The following is a 20114-nucleotide window of genomic DNA, read 5'->3' on the forward strand; positions in this document are numbered from 1 at the left end:
TACAACATATGGCCTGTGTTTATGTTTTTTTTTTTTTACTGGTTTCACAAGTTTTCAAAAAATCTGCCTGATGACATGAAAATAAATGTCATCTCTCGTCAACAAGCCACATCATTGGAGTCTTCTGAAAATGCTTTTACTGCAAGTTACTTACTTTAGGTTAATGTAAGAATAAATATTATGATCCACAGTAGGAACAAAGCTATGAAGCATGCATGTATTGACTGATGCCTCAATTTTAGCAGTAGCTCAATTGGTTAACAGTAAAAATATACCACACCTAGGTATACAAAAATTTAATAGCTCAGGGGACATGAATAAAATAGCCTGCCAGTAGTAACCATTAGGGTTGTCAATCTAACATATTAATTTGGTGTGATTACTTATGAAAAAATAAAATAAAATAATGTGTTAAAATTATTAAACACATTTAACGCACCATGCTCCAACCCAGACCTGTATGTCACCATACATTGCATGCAGTTGCTGACGACCATGATACGACAACTGGCTATGTTTACTTTGCATGCAAATATCCTTTATAGGCTTATTGCATATTCACTGAGGTCAGGTGCTTTCTCAGTTTAGCATAACAATAAAGTAAGATGAAGGCACATTTCTCAGTCCAGCTGTTGTTAAATTGTCTGAAATCAAGCTTTTGTTATTTGCACATAAGTCTTAAATGTAAAGTTTAGGACGCGTAAATCATAGACTGGACTGGTGATGTTTAATTAGTGTATCTCTGATGGCGCGTTTATTACTATTTTACATGGAAAAACTACAACAGGTAAATATGTCATTATGTCAAATATGTTAATTCTAGGGTTGGATTGAAAATATTGATTTTGATGAACCAATGTATTTTAGTGTGTGCTGTTTTCAGTTAATATGTGACCAAAACTTCACAAAATATGTAGTGAGCCTACATCTAATAGTCGCAATAAGTGTTGTGCTTTGTTAACTTTCGTTCATTTTATTAAGTAATGAATGAACATCAGAAAGTATACTGAAAGAAATAGTACAACTTACTGAACTGCATTATATTTCATGCAATCCCTCAACCAGTGTTTCAATTGTGGAAAAAAATTCACAAAATGTTGCATTTACCTCAGGAGAGTCATTCAATATCCATAGCTCTTAAAAAAGTGGAATATCTTGTTAAATACAGGAACTACATTACATATTGCTTATTATAATCATTATAATTAAGCTTCTAGTGATGTCTTCATTGTGTAAGGTATGTTTGAAAAGCATATTTTATTTCAGCCATTGTTTAAAATGTTAATATTTCAACAATTATATCATTAAAAGTTGATATTAAAACTGTATTGTGTGCAAATTAAATGTTTGATGTTTAAGTGTTGATTATTATTATTGATTATAATTCATTTAGGTTTCTATAAATCTGTTAAATCTGTTCTTACCAGAAAAACGATGGAAGGTTTAGTCCTGCCAGGGCCGAGGTGGATGAATCCCTCCCAACATGAAAACCTAGAATAAAATGTTGAGAGCGATTAGAATACGTTTAAGCAATTTATCCAGACACACAACAAATTAATAGCGAAGAAGGTTAACACCAAATATTGCAAAGCCATCCATTTACTACTGTATGCACAATTTGTTCCTTAATGCCCTGTTCCGACTACACGGTTTTAGCCCGATTCTGTCACAATTTGCTTGATGTTGTGGGGATTTGTAAATGACAATGGGCGTCGGGACCATACACTGTATAAAAACATGGATGTAGTGTCCGTGACGTCACCCATTTTTTTCCGAAGAGTGTTTTTGAAGCCAACAATGGGCAGAGGTGGCCGTTGCCATCTTGGCAGCATGTCTCTGAGCGTCACTCCCGGATAATCGAAAATGGGAAAAAAGGCTGGAGCTGGTTGCTGAAGCCACGCCCACCTAACTTGACGCCGGTGACAGCAGAGGCAATCCACCTGTCACTCAAGTGGCTGAGCCCTTAATTATGCAGAACTTTAAGGCTTAATATAATTTTAAACGGTTGAGTTATTAAAAAAAATTAGCCCCCCTCAGTTGTCACGAAGGACAAAATTAGCTATATAGACCAAAATATTTTTTGTACCAGGTTGTAAACATGTTTTTTTCTTCTGTAAGTTTGAGCATTTTAACATGGGGAGTCTATGGGATTGACTCACTTTTGGAGCCAGCCTCCAACGGCCAGTTGATGAATTGCAGTTTTAGTCACTTCCGTGTTGGTTTCAAGAAAGGGAGCGGAAGGTTGCCGCTTTGTCTGATGTGTAATCAAGGAACTATCATGACAGAACAAAAAAAGAAAAATGCTGGCGAAAGATAGCGGAAGTGCTTCAGCAATGTTTACACTTTTTTCGGAAGTCATTCGCTAGTTCAGCTTTCTCGATGACATCACCCGTTAAAGACGGCAAGCAGCGTGTAGTCTGACATGTTTCTTGTACACAATACAACAAGATTTAAGTAGTCAAAAAAGTGTAATCAGACACAGTGACTATCGTGACAGACAAAAATATTGTGTACCTCTGAACCTGGCATAAATGTATTTTTTTCTTTACCTCTGGGGTGTCCGACACCACAAGTGACATTACAGATATAATGGATAACTCTCTTAAGTCGTATACACCTCTTTGGTTCAGACAAACATGCAATCCCACCCTAATCTTATACCAACTTGAGGAACCTGATATATTACACCACACAAACAAATGTCAGGAAAGTACCACAGAGCCAGTGTTTACACTCTTCTGAAAGTCAACCTAAGAATGACTTCCTTATAGTTAAACTGGGATGAGTGAAAGTAAAACACATATAACCACACTTCACCCTAAAGATACTATTATGCAACTATTATGCAACTTCCAGTTTATGGGTAGCAGTAAGCACGAGCCCCGTCTGTGTTGTATTGCAGGATATCTCCATGGCAGAGTGCAGGAAACCGGCCTTCCAGACGCAGCCCCGTCTCTCCCCTGAGGAGCATTACCATCTGCTTGACCTCTGCTGATCACCAGATGCTTTCCCACTTCAGGAGCCTTTTCATAACGCCTCACTCAGTTCTAGTCAAACCACTCAAGTGATCTTGCATCAAGTCACGTTCAAGTGGGAGAAACTGTTTAGAAGGTCTCTGAGGAGATGGCTTGGGTTTGAGGAATTTACAAACTAGGAACTCGTCGTGTCATGCTAATAAAGGAAGTACACCCACTAAAACAAATGCATACATTTTTACAGGGAAAATCTTGCTGTCAGCCAAGCTCTGAAATATCATTCAAATCTGCATATAATTGAGAAAATTAGAGTGCCAAGGCCTCACGCCAGGTTTGATGTCACGGATGCAAAAAGCTACTGGTTCTTGCATGTGTTGTAACAAAATGAAATGCACTGGTTTTCTCATGCAGAATGAAAAATGTGATTTGAGGGCTGCAACAGAGGGGAATATTTTAGTATATGATAATTTCTGTTCCTTGATGTTTAATATTATTTTGATGATTCAATGAATTTGCCACATGAAATGTTTGCATGCTAATTTTAGAGAATTGTAGTTCTGCTCACAAGTTTACATACCTTTCGCAGAATATGCAAAACATTAACAACTTTAACTAAATAATATGAATAATAAAAATGTATTGTTACTTTTTATTTAGTACTTTCCTGAATAATCTCTCTCTCTTTTGGCTTGCTCCCTTTCTTGTCGGGCATCACCACAGCGGAGTGATTCACAAGCCGATTTGGCACATTTTACACCGGATGCTTTCCAGAATAAACTATTTCGTATAAAACATATTTAAATATAAGACAAAATAATAACTGAATTTATTAAAATGACCCTGTTCAAAAGTTTACATGCCCTTGAATCTTAATAAAGCACTGTTTCGTTATCTGGATGATCCACGACTGTTTCCATGTTTTGTTTGAACTTCCCACTGTTCTTCAGAAAACTCTTCCAGAAACTGCATATTCTTTGCTTTTTCAGTTTCCTCTGTATATCTGACCCCTTTCCAACATGTATAAATTTTTCTTAATTTGTTGAAATATTTTTTTAATTTAATACTGCTCTTCTGAAGCAACATGAAATGTTTCCCAGAAGACAAAATAATTACAATTTACCCTTATCATCCAATTCAAAAAGTCTGGCTCTTAATGTATCATATTGCGTCAGTAAATGCTTTAACATTTTGTCATAGTTGTGCATGAGTCCCTCAGTTGTGCTCAGTGTGAAAAGATGGATCTCAAAATCATACAGTCACTGTACGGTCAAATATGCAGAAGAAGCTGGAAAACCTGAGAATTTTGCAGGAGCTGGAGGATTTTTCTGAAGAAAGCAGGCAGTTTAACTGAGGTACTCATAAACAACTAGTATAAAACATAAAAAAAAGAGTCTTGGATCATCCAGTTTATGACACAAAGCATTATGAGTCAAGGGTGTTTAAACTTTTAAATGAGGTAATTTTTATACATTCAGTTATTACATCTAGTTAAGTGTATGTAAACATCTGTTATGTGAAATAGCTTATACAAGCCAGCACTAAATCAAAATAACATTATTTTTTATGACCTCTTATTTTGTTAAAATGTTTCATATATTTTCATATATGAAAAAAGTTTATTGTGAAGTAGCAAGACTGCTTTAAGAATAGACAACATTTCACACATAACAATTAAAGTGGCTAGAGAGAGAAAGAGAGAGAGCGAGAGAGAGAGGGAGAGAGAGAGAGAGAGAGACAAATATATTCACCAAGCAAAACAAATATTAAAGCTAAAACAGATGGTCAGCTAGTACAAATGGATCTGATGCAATAGTGCTTCATTGTGAGAGATGCAGGTTTAAGCCTGGCTTGCAACAATTCCCCCATCATTTTCACATGCAGTAAGTAAATACTGCAAGCTTAATATTAAGAGATACTTGGACTTTTATATCTAGATCAGTGTCTTGGCTCTGTAGTTTCCATGGTAACTCAGTTCTATATGAATTGTGTGTGTGTATATATATATAATGAATTTTACACACACAAAAAACTCTTAGCTTTTAACAGAGGCAGTGTTACATAGCTTTCACAAATAGATTAGATCGGGGTGTCAAGCTCAATTCATGGAGTGCCGGAGCCCTGCAGTGTTTTGTCCCAGCCCGGCTCCAACACACATAACGTAGTTTTCAAATAAACCTGAAGAACTTGATTAGTTGGACCAGGTTTGTTTAATTAGGGTTGAATCTAAACGCTGCAGGGCTTCGGTCCGCTAGGAATTGGGTTAGACATTCCTCTATGATAATTTAGATTTAGATTCATTTTCATCATGCAGAGTACAAGTACAGAGCCAATGAAATGCAGTTATCTAACCATATGTGTTATTTATATATATATATATATATATATATATATATATATATATATATATATATATATATATATATATATATATATATATATATATATATATATATATATATATATAATTTATATTTTTTTTTTGAGAGAGAGAGAGAGAACGCGCAAGAGGAGAACTGTAAATACTAAATGACTGAATTAAAATTACAGTAAAAAAGTTGCTGTAAGAATAGGCAATACGGACACCCAGAAATTTGAAACTAGTCACACACTCTACTTCGGCCCCATCAGTGTAGATGGGTGTGTATGTGTGGATTGGGGGTCCACAATCAGTTCCTTGGTCTTCTGGGTGTTGAGTGCGAGATTAGGCCGCTGATCAGGCCTGCCACTCTGGGGTCATCTGCAAACTTGATTATGGAGTCAAAGCCATGTAAAGCTATGCAGTCATGGGTGAAGAGGGAGTAGAGAATTGTGCTTAGAACACAGCCCTGTGGTACGCCAGTATTCAAGGTGAATGGAGGAGGAGTTGTGATTGTTAATCCTAACAGATTGTGGTCTATTAGTGAGAAAGTCCAAGGTCCAGTTGCAGACAGAGGAGTTGATGCCAACGTCAGTGAGTTTGGAGATCAGCTTAAAACCAATCACATTATTAAAAACAGAACTGAAATCAATGAGTAGCATTCTGACATAAGAGTTGCTTTTATCCAGGTGATTCAGGGCAGTGTGGAGAGCTGAGGTGATGGCGTCCTCAGTTGACCTGTTAGGTTTGTAGGCGAACTGAAATGGGTCCAAAGACGATGGCCTGGGCCGGAGAGATGTTAGTAAAAGACATAACTAATTGTGGAAAAAAATAAAATAAATAAATGATGGCTTGTAGACTGAACTTCATTGAGATCTTCTAGAACAAAAGCACCTAACTTTATTTTTCATTGCAATACATGAGTCTTAAAACTTGAACTTGCCCTGTACTTCTCTGGTGTACAGTGTGTGCATCTCTCCTTTCTGAAACATTGCATTGGGTTATTTATGTTATGATGAGCTGTATATAAGTACAAACCAGCTGTATATAAATAGAAACATTAATGTTGTTACAGTATAATCTTAAAACGACAATAATTTCATTTGATTCAATTTGCTCTATATTATGAATATAAAATTTCACTGAAGGCCCAGATAAGGACATTCTCAGAAGTGTACAGACTTTTCAAAGAAACTGACAGTAGAAGAGTCGGCCAGTTTGCACATGCTTAACGGTATCTGAATGTCTGATGTAATCAAAACATTACACAGGTATTACTCACATTATGTTCTTCTCTTTCATTTTTAATTACTGACCTCAGTGCAGAGTTCGGACCTGCATCATTCTTAACAAATGCTGCCAAATACATCTTATGCTATATGACTGGACAGAAACACTGGTGTATTTCACACAGCACGGCAGAGTACAATAGAGCCGTGATCTTCCCCTGCTGCTCATCCACCCACAGTGTGAACACTTCATCAACACAAATACACAACTGCAGTGTGCTGAGGCACTGATGACATCTAATGAATGTGCAGACCAGGTTTTCTGCATTCAAACCTCATGCAACAAAAGAGGAACTATCCATTTCTTCCATCATTCTAACTTGAAAGGTAGTTATTTTAATGTCGATTCCTTTTATTTTCTACAGGATGTTTTCAAATGGCACATCCTAAAAATACTGTGGCCACCCACTATGATGATGTATCAGATGATCATATGATGGCATACTATTTGCACATATGTAGACAGGACTGCATTATGTTAATCACACGTGAGAGCAACAACAATAACAACAAAACATCAAGTAATGTGGAAAAAAAGTAAAGAGAAGAGAAAACAAGAACAGACAGGTGTATTTATAGTATACTTATGTAGTGATAGATATTTTATGACTTCACACATAGCTTATCTGTTTTATAATATAAGTTCTTCTGTTGACATGAGTCTTATACTGAATGATTTGAAGCTGCAAAACTTATTTTGGTTTGTGTCAATCAAGTTGCAAATAAAATCAAATAATTTTATTTTAAATTTTAAAAAGTATCAGGCATTTTGTGAACTATATTATTCACTAGACTGTACAAAATAGCCATTAGAGTATTCAATGATTACCACATTCATTAGTGAAGGCATTTACACAGTAAGGTGCTTCAAATGACACTATGGTTCTTCCGTCATGCAAGTGCAATAAGCATAAATAAATAGATAAAACATGCTTTTTTTTCTTTAAGAAAACCATGTGAGCCATGACCGTGACCAAAGACAGCATGTGTCAGGAGGACAATAGAAACAAATACACTACAGACCATATTCAAACTATTTTGTACTGGCTGAATGAAGATTTAAGTGATGTGAAAACAGATCTGACATTGCATGCAGATATTATTCAGTGTCAAAGCAGATGTTAACAATAGAGTTGTTGTTTTTACAATGCATGTAAGATACATAACTGTTACACAAATTGGGCTATCATTTAAATAAAAACTTGTTGACAAACTATTCTTTTTATTTATTTATTTTTTTAAATTGTAACAAACCACAAGCATTCAAGCAACTTGGGTATTGTCTTGAAGGGTCTGTCTGGGGTGGTATTTGGTCTGATTTAAATCACAACAGGCATATGCCTGAAATATATTGTATTAACCAGAGCCTTTTAACTAAAGTACTGCATTGAGAGACCAAAACAACTAATGTAAGAAAAGAATTTTCAGTGCAAGGCTGCTAAAAAAAGAAACCACTGGGATTAAAAGTGAGTTGAACTGACTGAGAGAGTGTGAGAGAGAGAGAGAGACAGTGAGATGTATGAGCAGGCAACAGGGGTCACGGACCAGTCATCTGTGTTTTCACTGACCTTGTCAAGCCACAGCGCTCAGTGCCTTACATTTTTATCTTTCAACAAACACAAACTATAAATCTATGAATATGAGTCTTAACACTCATATATGCCAGACAAAGGTTTTATTGAAGAATACTCAAAATAATAATAATAATAATAATAATAATAATATATACAGTGGGTACGGAACGTATTCAGACCCCCTTATATATTTCACTCTTTGTTATATTGCAGCCATTTGCTAAAATCATTTAAATTCTTTTTTTTCCCTCATTAATGTACACAAAGCACAACATATTGACAGAAAAACACAGAATTGTTGATATTTTTAAAGATTTATTAAAAAAGAAAAACTGAAATATCACATGGTCCTAAGTATTCAGACCCTTTGCTGTGACACTCATATATTTAACTCAGGTGCTGTCCATTTCTTCAGATCATCCTTGAGATGGTTCTACACCTTCATTTGAGTCCAACTGTGTTTGATTATACTGACTGGACTTGATTAGGAAAGCCACACACCTGTCTATATAAGACCTTACAGCCCCACTGCATGTCAGAGCAAATGAGAATCATGAGGTCAAAGGAACTGCCTGAAGAGCACAGTGGCCTCCATAATCCTTCAATGAAGACGTTTGGGACGACCAGTACACTTCCTAGAGCTGGCCGTCTAGCAAAACTGAGCTATCGGGGGAAAAGAGCCTTGGTAAGAGAGGTAAAGAAGAACCCAATGATCACTGTGGCTGAGCTCTGGAGATGCAGTCGGGAGGTTATTATTTTAGATTATTAATAATTCCTCATTGTCATTAGGATATGTCCCCAAAACCTTCAAACTGGCTTTTATTAAGCCTCTCATCAAAAAACCACAACTTGACCCCAAAGAACTAGTTAATTATAGACCAATCTCGAATCTCCCTTTTCTGTCCAAGATACTAGAAAAGGTGGTATCCTCACAATTATATTCCTTCTTAGAGAAAAATGGTAAATGTGAGGATTTCCAGTCAGGATTTAGACCGTATCATAGTACTGAGACTGCTCTCCTTAGAGTTACAAATGATCTGCTCTTATCATCTGATCGTGGGTGTATCTCTCTATTAGTTTTATTGGATCTTAGTGTTGCATTTGACACAATTGACCACAACATTCTTTTGCATAGACTTGAACACTTTGTTGGCATCAGTGGAAATGCATTAGCATGGTTTAAATCGTACTTATATGACCGCCATCAGTTCGTAGCAGTGAATGAAGATGTATCATATCGATCAAGTGCAGTGCAGTATGGAGTACCTCAAGGCTCAGTACTAGGGCCGCTACTCTTCACGCTTTATATGTTACCCTTGGGAGATATCATCAGGAAACATGGTGTTAGCTTTCACTGTTATGCTGATGATACTCAGCTCTATATTTCTTTGCGGCCCGGTGAAACACACCAATTTGAAAAACTAATGGAATGCATAGTCGATATAAAAAACTGGATGACGAGTAATTTCTTACTGCTAAATTCTGAAAAAACAGAGGTGTTAATTATAGGACCTAAAAACTCCGCTTGTAATAACCTAGAACACTGTCTAAGACTTGATGGTTGCTCTGTCAATTCTCCGTCATCAGTTAGGAACCTAGGTGTGCTATTTGATCGCAATCTTTCCTTAGAAAGCCACGTTTTGGGAAGGCCGGTGAGGAGCCCATTACAATAGACCACCCTGCTGGTGATAAAGGCATGAACAAGTTTCTCCAAGTCTTGACTGGAAACAAAACATCTAATTCTTGCAATGTTTTTTAAATGATAGTATGCTGATTTAGTTACTGCTTTGACATGACTACTGAAACTAAGGTCTGTCTCCAGAATCACACCAAGATTCCTGACTTGATTTTTAGTTGTTTGACCCCTAGAGTCAAGGTATGCATTCACCTTGAAAACTTCATCTTTGTTTCCAAATGCAATGACTTCAGTCTTTTCCTTATTTAACTGAAGATAGTTCTGGCACATCCAACTATTAATTTCATCAATGCAGTGGCAGAGGGAGTCAATGGGGCTGTAGTCATTTGGAGATAAGGCTAGGTAAATCTGGGTATCATCAGCATAGCTGTGATAGACAATTTGGTTCTTTCTCATTATTTGACTTAGTGGAAGCATATACAGGCTAAACAAGAGCGGTGCAAGAATTGAGCCTTGTGGGACTCCGCATGTCATGGACGTCCACTTGGACTTATGCTCTCCTAGACTCACATAATAGCCTCTCCCTTGTAAGTATGATCTGAACCATTTGAGTACCATCCCAGAAAGCCCGACCCAGTTTTCCAGTCTCTCTAGTAGTATGTTATGATCGACAGTGTCAAACGCAGCACTGAGATCTAGCAATACCAGCACCGATATTTTGCCAGAGTCACAATTTAAGCGAATATCCTTTATTATCTTAATGAGTGCTGTCTCTGTGCTGTGATGCGGTCAGAAACCAGATTGAAAATTGTCCAGGTATCCATTTGAGTTTAAGTTTTTGTTCAGCTGATTAAAAACTACCTTTTCTATAATTTTGCCTATAAAAGGAAGATTAGATATTGGTCTAAAATTGCTCAAAATTGTGTTATCAAGATTGCTCTTTTTCAGGAGGGGCTTAACAACTGCAGTTTTTAGGGAGTTTGGAAATGTCCCGTGAGGCGTTCACCACTTCTTAAAGATCTGCTTCTAAGCAGTTTAGCATACTTTTGAAAAAAGATGTGGGAAGTGTGTCAAGACAACAGGTTGATGATTTTAGTTGCTGCACTATGTCTTCCAGAATTTTGCTATCAATTGCTTCAAAAGTAGACATAGTATCTTTTTGATAGTGTGGCCGAATCTGTCTGACCTCTGCATTACTTGAGGATGTGCTAATCGCCTTCTTGATATTGATGATCTTCTCAGAAAAGAAGGATACCATTTCACTGGGAATCTGACTTGGGGGGATTGTCAGTCTCTCAACAGTGGCAAAAAGAGTACGAGTGTTGTTTAAGTTACTGTTTATAAGGTTTGAGAAGAAATTCTGTCTAGATGTGGCTTGTTTCACATTAAAATCATGGATGCTGTCTTTATAGATGCTATAGTGAATTTCAAGTTTTGTCTTCCTCCACATCCGCTCGGCTTTTCTGTAGTGTCTTTTCATAGTCTGAACTGCTGTTGATCTTCTCCAAACTGATTTCTGTCTGTTTGTTTTCTTACTGACTATTATTGGTGCAATATCATCAATAACATTCTTAACTTTTGAGTTGAAGGAATCAAGGAGAATATCAACAGAGTCTGCAGAAATGCTTGGTGTTAAAGATATTGCCTCCATAAATAGTACACTTGTGTTCTCTTTTATGCATCTCCTTCTGACAGAGACAGATCTAGATTCAGTGGTAGCAGAGATCAATATATCAAAGAAAATACAGAAGTGATCAGATAGTGATATGTCCTTAATAACAATGGATGAAATGTTTAGACCCCTACTGATGATTAAGTCTAGAGTGTGTCCACCTTTGTGTGTGGGTCCATGCACATGCTGAATCAGGTCAAAAGTGTTTAGAAGTTTTCATTTCTTTTGTAGTTTTGTTTTCTGCATTATCTATGTGAATATTAAAATCCCCTACAATTGTAAAACAGTCAAACTCTGAGGAAATCATTAATAACATTTCTGTGACCTCTTCAACAAAGGCTGGAGAGTATTTTGGAGGCCTGTAAATAATAATAAACAGAATGCGTGGGGCACCTTTCAGCACAATCCCTAGATATTCGAAAGACAGGTACTGACCAAATGACACTTGCTTGCATTGATAGACATCTTTAAATAGAGCAGCTACACCCCCACCTCTCCTAACAGTCCTGCAAACACTCATGTAAGTGAACTTAGGAGGGGCTGCTTCATTTAGGATTGTTGCACTGCAGCTGTCTTCTAGCCATGTTTCATTTAGAAACATAAAATCCAGATTGTTTGTGGTTATAAAGTCATTGATTAGAAATGATTTATTTTTTAGTGAGCGAATGTTTGAAAGTGCTAACTTGATGGCAGTGCTTTGTGTCTTTACAGCAATCTTAGTTTGATGCATAATAGGCCGCAGATTAGATGAGTTTGCCCTTCGGCTTGAGAAGGCCTTAGACTTTCTATCACGTGATACAACTGAAATAGAGAAAGCTCCAGGCACACTGGGTTCCCTCTTGTTCTGTAAGCATTTATGAATGTTGCTGCTTTTATAGCAGGGACCCGACACATATCACTGAGAGCTGCTATCAGTTGTTTTTGGTTCACCTTCAGCAGACAGAGGGTTAAAGGAATTTAGGCTGCATTAATTAGGTAAACTGGAACCGGGAACACTTCCCATAACACCCTATGTACTTGCTACATCATTAGAAGAATGGCATCTACGCTAATATTTGTCTGTTTCTCTCTTATTCCGAGGTCACCGTAGCCACCAGATCCAGTCTGTATCCAGACCAGATGGTGGATCAGCACCTAGAAAGTTCCTCTACAGCCCTGAAAGACAGCGGAGACCAGGACAACTAGATATACACTCTTAAATGTATATCCGGAGTAAAAACCTCTGGATTTTAAAAACAAAACACTGTATCAGGATTTCTCAGATGCAACAGACCAACTTTACAATCCCAGACAATGTTTATGTAATTGCAATGACCTCGGGAGACAGACATTACTATAAACCACTCAGCACATGTAAACAATGCATCACCCAAAGGTTAGTAAACTCTCAGTACAGTATTAAAGATTTTATGGGAAACAAATCACTCTTTTTAGATTACTAGTCCAGGACAGAAGCCTAATGCTCAAATGTTAGAACCCATTAAACAAAGTGCAGATTTTCCTATGTTGACATATTTTCTATTGACACAGGAAGGTTGGACAGTCATTGGTTTGTCAATCATAAATGATTTGCCCCTTGCTATTGTTAGCTGAACGTTAAACTTTCTCCAAAACCCATTACATTTTTTCCCAAATCCAAAAAGTTTTCCATTTGAATGTTTCTGGATTCTGTTTCAATGGTTAATTACATTTAAATAAAAAATATATATATGTATAATCAATTAATTTAATTTAATTTTAACAATTTAATAATTTAAATTATTTATGTGTTTGCATTTTGAATCAAAAATAGTGGTAATCGGATGTGTAAACCAACTTGCAAGCATCAAAACGTTCATATAGACAATGTGAATAATACATATGAATCGAGCTGTTCAATCCAAGTGTTTAGAAGATATACAATCTTTAATTTAATTTAATTTAAATATTTTATTCACATATGCATATTGATCAATGCACATACATAGAGCACATCAAATATGATAAATGGAAGCTCAGACTTGGTTGCCTGTGTGATTAGCGAGTCATTAGTCACATTATATCTGCAGAACTGAACATCAGTAAAGATGGCAGCTTTCAAACCGAACTTCTTCAGCTAGATTTAGTAATACTGTACTAAATGATTCCAGTTTCAGCCAAGATCATAAATAATCAGCTGACTAGGAGCCATGCGATCACCAAATGCCCTCCAACCATTCTGGAAAGAAAAGTCTCAGAATCATTTGCATTGCTTGTCTCAGTCAGCAGGAAAAGATGAATCTAAAAACCAGCAACTGGCTCATGATCTTTAGAGCTTGAAAGCACAAAGATAATTTCTAAGGATCTGAAAGCTTATATCACTGGCACATTCATAATCACAGAGTTTGTAAATAGAGCACACACTGTGCAACATGTGCATGGCTGTCCAGTGGACACCACAGAAAGAAAAGGGTGGGCAGCACTAGAGAATCAAATCCAGATCTCATGCATCAAAATATGGGAAAGTGTTTCCAGTGGTTTTGAGAAAACTTTTATGACCAATAAAATGTGTCAGCACAAAAGAATCCCCCCTCCCCCAAAAAAGGTTGAATAAACAGTAAACGCTGAAACTCTAGCTGCTTTGTCTTTATTAGGGTAAAGTAAAATCCTGTTTTTATAGAATCACTACCCTATACAAAAAAAAAAAAAAACTATTGTTCTATTGTGAATTCATTTGAGTTCTCTTAATCGTACGCCTAAACAGCTCATTACGTGAATTAGGCCTATGTAAATGATACAGGCTATTTTCAATTCACTGAAACACTCAACACAAATTTGAATAGTTCATATCATTGGTCATTTCCGTCAAATATTTAGCTACCTGCATCTTACCAAACACTCGTTCACTGTCAAAAACTGTAATTTTATGTTGACCTGATTGCGCTGAGGCAGACCAGCCTAAAAATTAACTAATGAAAAAAAACTCGCATTTTGGCCGTATCTGATTTTTTGGGGGGAACTTGTCTTGTCCACCTCAAGACTATGGTGGTTATCCTACTACTCTGTGATATATAACATTACAAGGATGCAAAATAAAGCACACACAGTAATAATAATGCTATCACATAGCAGGATATCATATTTTGGCTACTGTGACCCATGAATTACAGTGAGAGCATATGGCAGAAAAACAGAAGACAAGGGCTGGTGAGAGTCAGCTGTGCCAACGGAGCTGTGACGTGACGTAAGCTGTGCATTCACGTCACCATGAGGAGCTTGCCATTAATCTCTAAGAAAGAAAACAAACAATGATGTAATGTATGCATTAGTGAGTAGGTGTGTGTGCAGATTCATCACTTGCCGAGAACACGTCAAACAAAACACCAACTTCAAATGAAACTACACATTACTTCACTATTAAACATCCCATAATAGAAAAAATAGAGTCCTTTGGATTTCAGTTCATGTTTGTTAGCTTTAATGCTATCTATTTGCTAGTGTATTTCTGAATGTTGATAAGATTTAAGCAGATTTACGCAGTAAAAATACAGTCAGTGGAAATAACTGAATAAAAATATTGATGACTTGTATTGCACTGCTACAGTCCAATCAAATGCTCTCTACAATGTGAAAGTCCCATCCCTTAACACCACCTACACAAGCACAAGGGGGAAAAAGTCTCTTATGCTCATCAAGACTGCATTTATTTGATTTTGATCAAAAATACAGAAAATCTATGTAATTTATGTGGGAATGAAAGCAGGCGGCCTTTGAGGCTCTATCATGTGATTCATTCTCACCCTGAATGGCCCTGCTTTGGAACATTTTCCCCGTCGACAGACTCTGCCCTGGAACAGCCGGCTGCATGTAGATGTCAGAGCGGTTATGTAACACGCTGGCCTGCTCTCGTCCACTCTACACTGTTCATTTCTGCCTGCCTCTCTTTCCATTCTCATTCTTCTTTCATAACGCCCAACCTTCCATAATTGAATCCTCTCTTCCTCTCGTTTGCTGTACAGCATTATCCCATGCAAATAAAAACACTCATGTATTCTTCAAGAGCAGCTGCTCCACATGGAATTCTTTGGTCTAATTTTAACAACACCAGACTGCAGAGAATGATCGATTTCATCAGTACTGTTGATTTGAGCAAGAAACAGTTTATCAGTATTTTAAATTCAGACAGCCTTGCAATGTGAATTCAAAGGACTGATGTTAGATTCACACAGCAGAGTCACTAAATTAACAATATCCCGTATAGCACAAACTCAATGATTTTATTAACTAGTTAGTTAAATTCCCAGAATTTAAGATTTTTTTTTTCAAAGTTCTTGTGACTTAATACGCTGCACACAGGAACACATCTACAGTTGTGCTCATAAGTTTACATTCCCATTGCAGAATATGCAAATATGGTAATAATTTAGACCATGAAAATTGCATGTTTTTAATTTTATTTAGTACTGTCCTGATTAAGCTATTTCACATAACAGATGTTTATATTTATTCCTACTCTACAAGACAAAATAATAACTGAACTTGTAAAAATGACCCGGTTCAAAAGTTTACATACCCTCAAAAAAATTGTTTTTATTTATTAGACAGGAAATTAGTGAAATACACAATACATTTAAAGACTTGTTTCCATTGTGGTCCTTGATGTTAAGCACAAACTTCCCTCCTGGCAACAGGTACTGACATTGCATTCATTACAATAAGATTCCACAATTACAAAATGTACAATCACAATTAAACACATACACATATTACAATTACAATACTTAATAGACAACTTTTAAACTAAAACTACCCATAATACCTTCAATATCCAGAGTTAACTTATTAAATGTATGTATGACCATACATACATAGTTTTTTATGATAACCCACGAACCTTGAAGGCCCTAAGCAGTAAAACTGCCTGCTGTTCTTCTGAAAAATCCTCCAGCTACTGCACATTCTTTGATTTTCCAGAATCTTCTGTATGTGACCCCTTTTCAACAGTGACTGTATGTTTTTGAGATGTATCTTTTTGGACTGAAGACAATTGTGGGACACATTCTGAACTATTGCAAAAGGTGAATGATTTACTGATGAACTATTTCAAATTTGAGAACTATGGTGGAGTGGAAGATTATCAACAAACTACATTTTTTAGATCCTTGTTGTTTTGCTTTATTTCATGTTTGATTAGTTGCAGGTTCCCTCTTACGTCATACTCCGCGGTTGGAATGAAATGTAAAGAATGTACTGTATGTTAGCTTGCTTCTGCCCAAGAGCATCGTCCATGTCATACTAACGAAAAACTATGCTTTTAACCACAGGCTGAGAGCTAAAGTTCCAACCACACAACTCTGCGATGCTGCTTGCGAATGTTTGCTGTAACTATAGTTTTCGGAAATGGCAAATAGATGAAATCTTAATAAAGATGAAACTTGTAACTACATTTGGAAATGAACGGAGGTTTGTAATAACATGAGGAATGATTACAGAATGATTACAGAATTTACAGAATCATTGTAACACTTTACGTAAAGCCTCTTTTGTATAATGCATTATAAAAATATTTTGAATGCAGTAATTATGTCTTATAATGCATTGTATGATCTCATGCATAATTGTAACTACAGATACAATACATTATAATATTTATATATTCACTGAACACACTTTTAGAAAGTATAATGCATTAAAACAAGACCAATTTTTATCTGCAAACATTATAATGCAGTTTAACGTTGGGTACATGTATGAAAATATATGAAGTATTATTACATACCTTTGTAATGCATTATACATAAGGGATTTAAGTAAAGTGTTATCAAAAGCATTAATGGAATCATTAATGTTTCTTTCAGAAATCTGGCAAAATGGAAACATGACGACAGCTGACGTCAGACAGGACAAAGTCCTCTTTAATCCCACAGCATACGTGTCTGTGTTTCCCACCACATGACATGTGAGCTCAACCACAAACACACCAAAATAGACAACGATCACCTTACATCCTGCCTTACATGCCCTTAAAGCTTGTCATGAGAGCAGCCCACTTGCTTTGCCCTAAAGAGAAAACAAGAGACACACACATATATATATATATATATCTTATTTGAGTTTCCACCATCATTTTACCTTCAGCCCAAAGGGAAAGTAGACAACTGCAAATATATATGGTGGTGATTCAAAACAATGTGAATATTGTGATGATTTTAATGTGCTTTTTTATTCTGCCCTTAAGCCCTTACACTAGTTTAGACTTGGATAAACTACAGCCAGCCGGTCGGATTTGGCCCTCCATGTTGTATATTGGAACCCATGGATCATTTATCCTGAAAATGTTTGTTTTTCTCCTTTCAATAGCTCCATTATATTGCAATACGACCTAACAATCCTCCATATGTGTTGCCAAACCACCCAGTCAGAGCATTAAACCTGTACAATTTGGAACTAGTAAACCAATATTAGAATCAGTTGGTCCAATCTGGCAACCATAAGCATGTGCCCTTCTTTGCACTTGCCAAAAACAAAATTATTGATCTCCTTTATGCTACTCCCCTCAAAGAAATGTTGAGGATCCATGTTGAGGATGATTTTGGGATCCTTGTTCCTCTCGTCTTTGGCTCGTTTGGTTGGGGTTTACTTCAGATACAAAACGAGAGCTAAATTGAGCTGCTTAATAGCCAAATCAGATGTTTCATAACTGATGAATTTTGAAACTTCAACATTTTTATTGAACTGAACTGAATCAACACTGACTGATCTGAAAACGACAGTCGCCTTCCTATAGCTGCTTACAGCTGAATTTCGATTTTTTTTTTTTATATCTGCAATCTAGTCAAGTCTCAGTGATAAACTCTGCAATGCATTTGTCATCTTGTGTATAAGAACTGAAAATCAATCAGTTTTTGAGTCCTGCAGTTATTCAATCTATTTACAGCATTAAATCAAGAATATGCATGAACTCTTTCAAAAGCCAAAATCTATAATCAAACATTTACTATTGTAACTAAGTTTTATTTTATTTTTTTCCATTTGAAGAATTTTCATAAATTAAAAAATTAGAACATATTAAAAACTCACCGGAAAGTAGAGAAATAAACCATTTATAATCTTCCTTTTTCAAAGTTTTCCAACACCTCTTTGCAGAGCAATACTTCATGTGAAGTATTGAAGCTAGACTAACTTAAAAAGATTTCAGAGGAACAAGTGAGTAAATATTCTGCCGTCTGCTCATTTAGTCTTTTTATAATTGTGTATTGTTTCATAAGATATCATGAATCAAATTTGCTGCAATGCCTGTTTGGTTAAAATGATCCTAATTTGGTTACTCTAAGGAAGAAAAAAACTAAACAAAAAAGTTTCAATATCAAGATATATATTGAATATTAAATTATGTATTTTTGAACAACACTGCCCAGGGCTAAAGGAAAGAACAGCTAACACTAACGCGTGTCTGTGGGATGCCTCTGCTCATGTTACAGAAATAAGTGTGAAAGTCATTGTGTTGCTCATCCATCTTTGTCTTTGCCCTTCTCTGTCCTTCAGTGCTTGAAGGCCATCCAGTGAACTGGCACACGGTTTTGGCTCACGTAGCATGTTTGCTCTCAAATCTAATTCATATTTGCATTCCCATACAAAATGCCAGGACCGCCATGAATGAACCAAACCTGATGTAACTGATTTGCTGTGCCAAATTTAAATTTGCTACACATGAGATTTGAGAATGACTGTGAAGGGGAAGATTATAAACCAAGAACAACAACGTCAGATTGGGTCTGTTCATCAATTGTTGTTTTTGTCCTTTCTGGAGCTCAACAGCAGAGGCAGATAATCAAATCAGGACTTGAGCAGCATTTAATTCCACCAGTCATTGTGCTCCAATACTAAGTCAATACTAAAGCAGTTCGAATGAAATAAAGTCAATATAAAGGAGTTGAGGCTCCAGCATTTTTACTGAGCTTAATTATTCCCAGGTGTGCAAATCTTATGATTATGGATAAATAATATAAAACACAAATTGATGTAAAAAAAAAAAACTTAATGCTGGCCATGAGAGAAAGGTGTCAGAACACACAGTGCATTCTTAGTTTGCTGCATATTGGGCTGGGTAGCTGTAACCTTACAATGGGCGCATGAGCATCAGAGTGGACCAGGTAGTCACCTGGTTTGATGAATGACATTTTCTTTTAGGTCGGTTAAATTGCCATGTGCACAATTTACCTGGGGAAGAGATGGCAGCATGATGCACTACTGGAAGAAGGCAGGACCTTGTGCAGTGTCCTTGTAGTGGTGTAACTGTGCCACAAAACCCCAGCAAAATATAAATAAATAAAAAGGAAAAACACAGGAGACAATAAACTTGGAGACAGTAGACAAGTCTGATGTGGTGTTTTATAACTAAAATAGATGCAGCTTCTTTGTGCTCACTCTTGGGTCAACCAGAGAATGGATGAATTAATTTCAACATGGATCACAAATAGCCTTTCACATGGTCAGAAGCAGTCAATGTGCCATGCATAGCCTAGCCAAAACAAAAGAGTACTGTTTAATTACTGCCCTTTTATTTTTAGTATCTCTTTTTTTACTCCTTTTAAATGTATTCCCCTTGTGTTTCATTAATGAGGCTCATAATGTTGTCTACTGAATTCTGCACA

General features: G+C 36.4%; 1 protein-coding gene across 2 annotated transcripts in view; it reads right to left on the reverse strand.

The window, feature by feature from the left end:
- The window catches only part of LOC132104543 (thyroid hormone receptor beta-like), an 84398-nt gene extending 64642 nt beyond the window's left edge, over nt 1-19756 (reverse strand). Inside the window, exons 1-2 of one of the 2 annotated variants that reach the window (XM_059510104.1) lie at nt 19681-19756; nt 1425-1491 (exon numbers count right to left, since the gene is read on the reverse strand). The gene's annotated coding sequence lies outside the window, so the exon portion shown is untranslated. The remainder of the gene's footprint in view (nt 1-1424; nt 1492-19680) is intronic. The other variant, XM_059510105.1, reaches the window with a different exon arrangement.
- Between the last annotated feature and the right edge of the window lie 358 nt (nt 19757-20114).

Source organism: Carassius carassius, chromosome 25, assembly GCF_963082965.1.
Source record: "Carassius carassius chromosome 25, fCarCar2.1, whole genome shotgun sequence".
In the NCBI taxonomy this organism is placed as follows: Eukaryota; Metazoa; Chordata; class Actinopteri; order Cypriniformes; family Cyprinidae; genus Carassius; species Carassius carassius.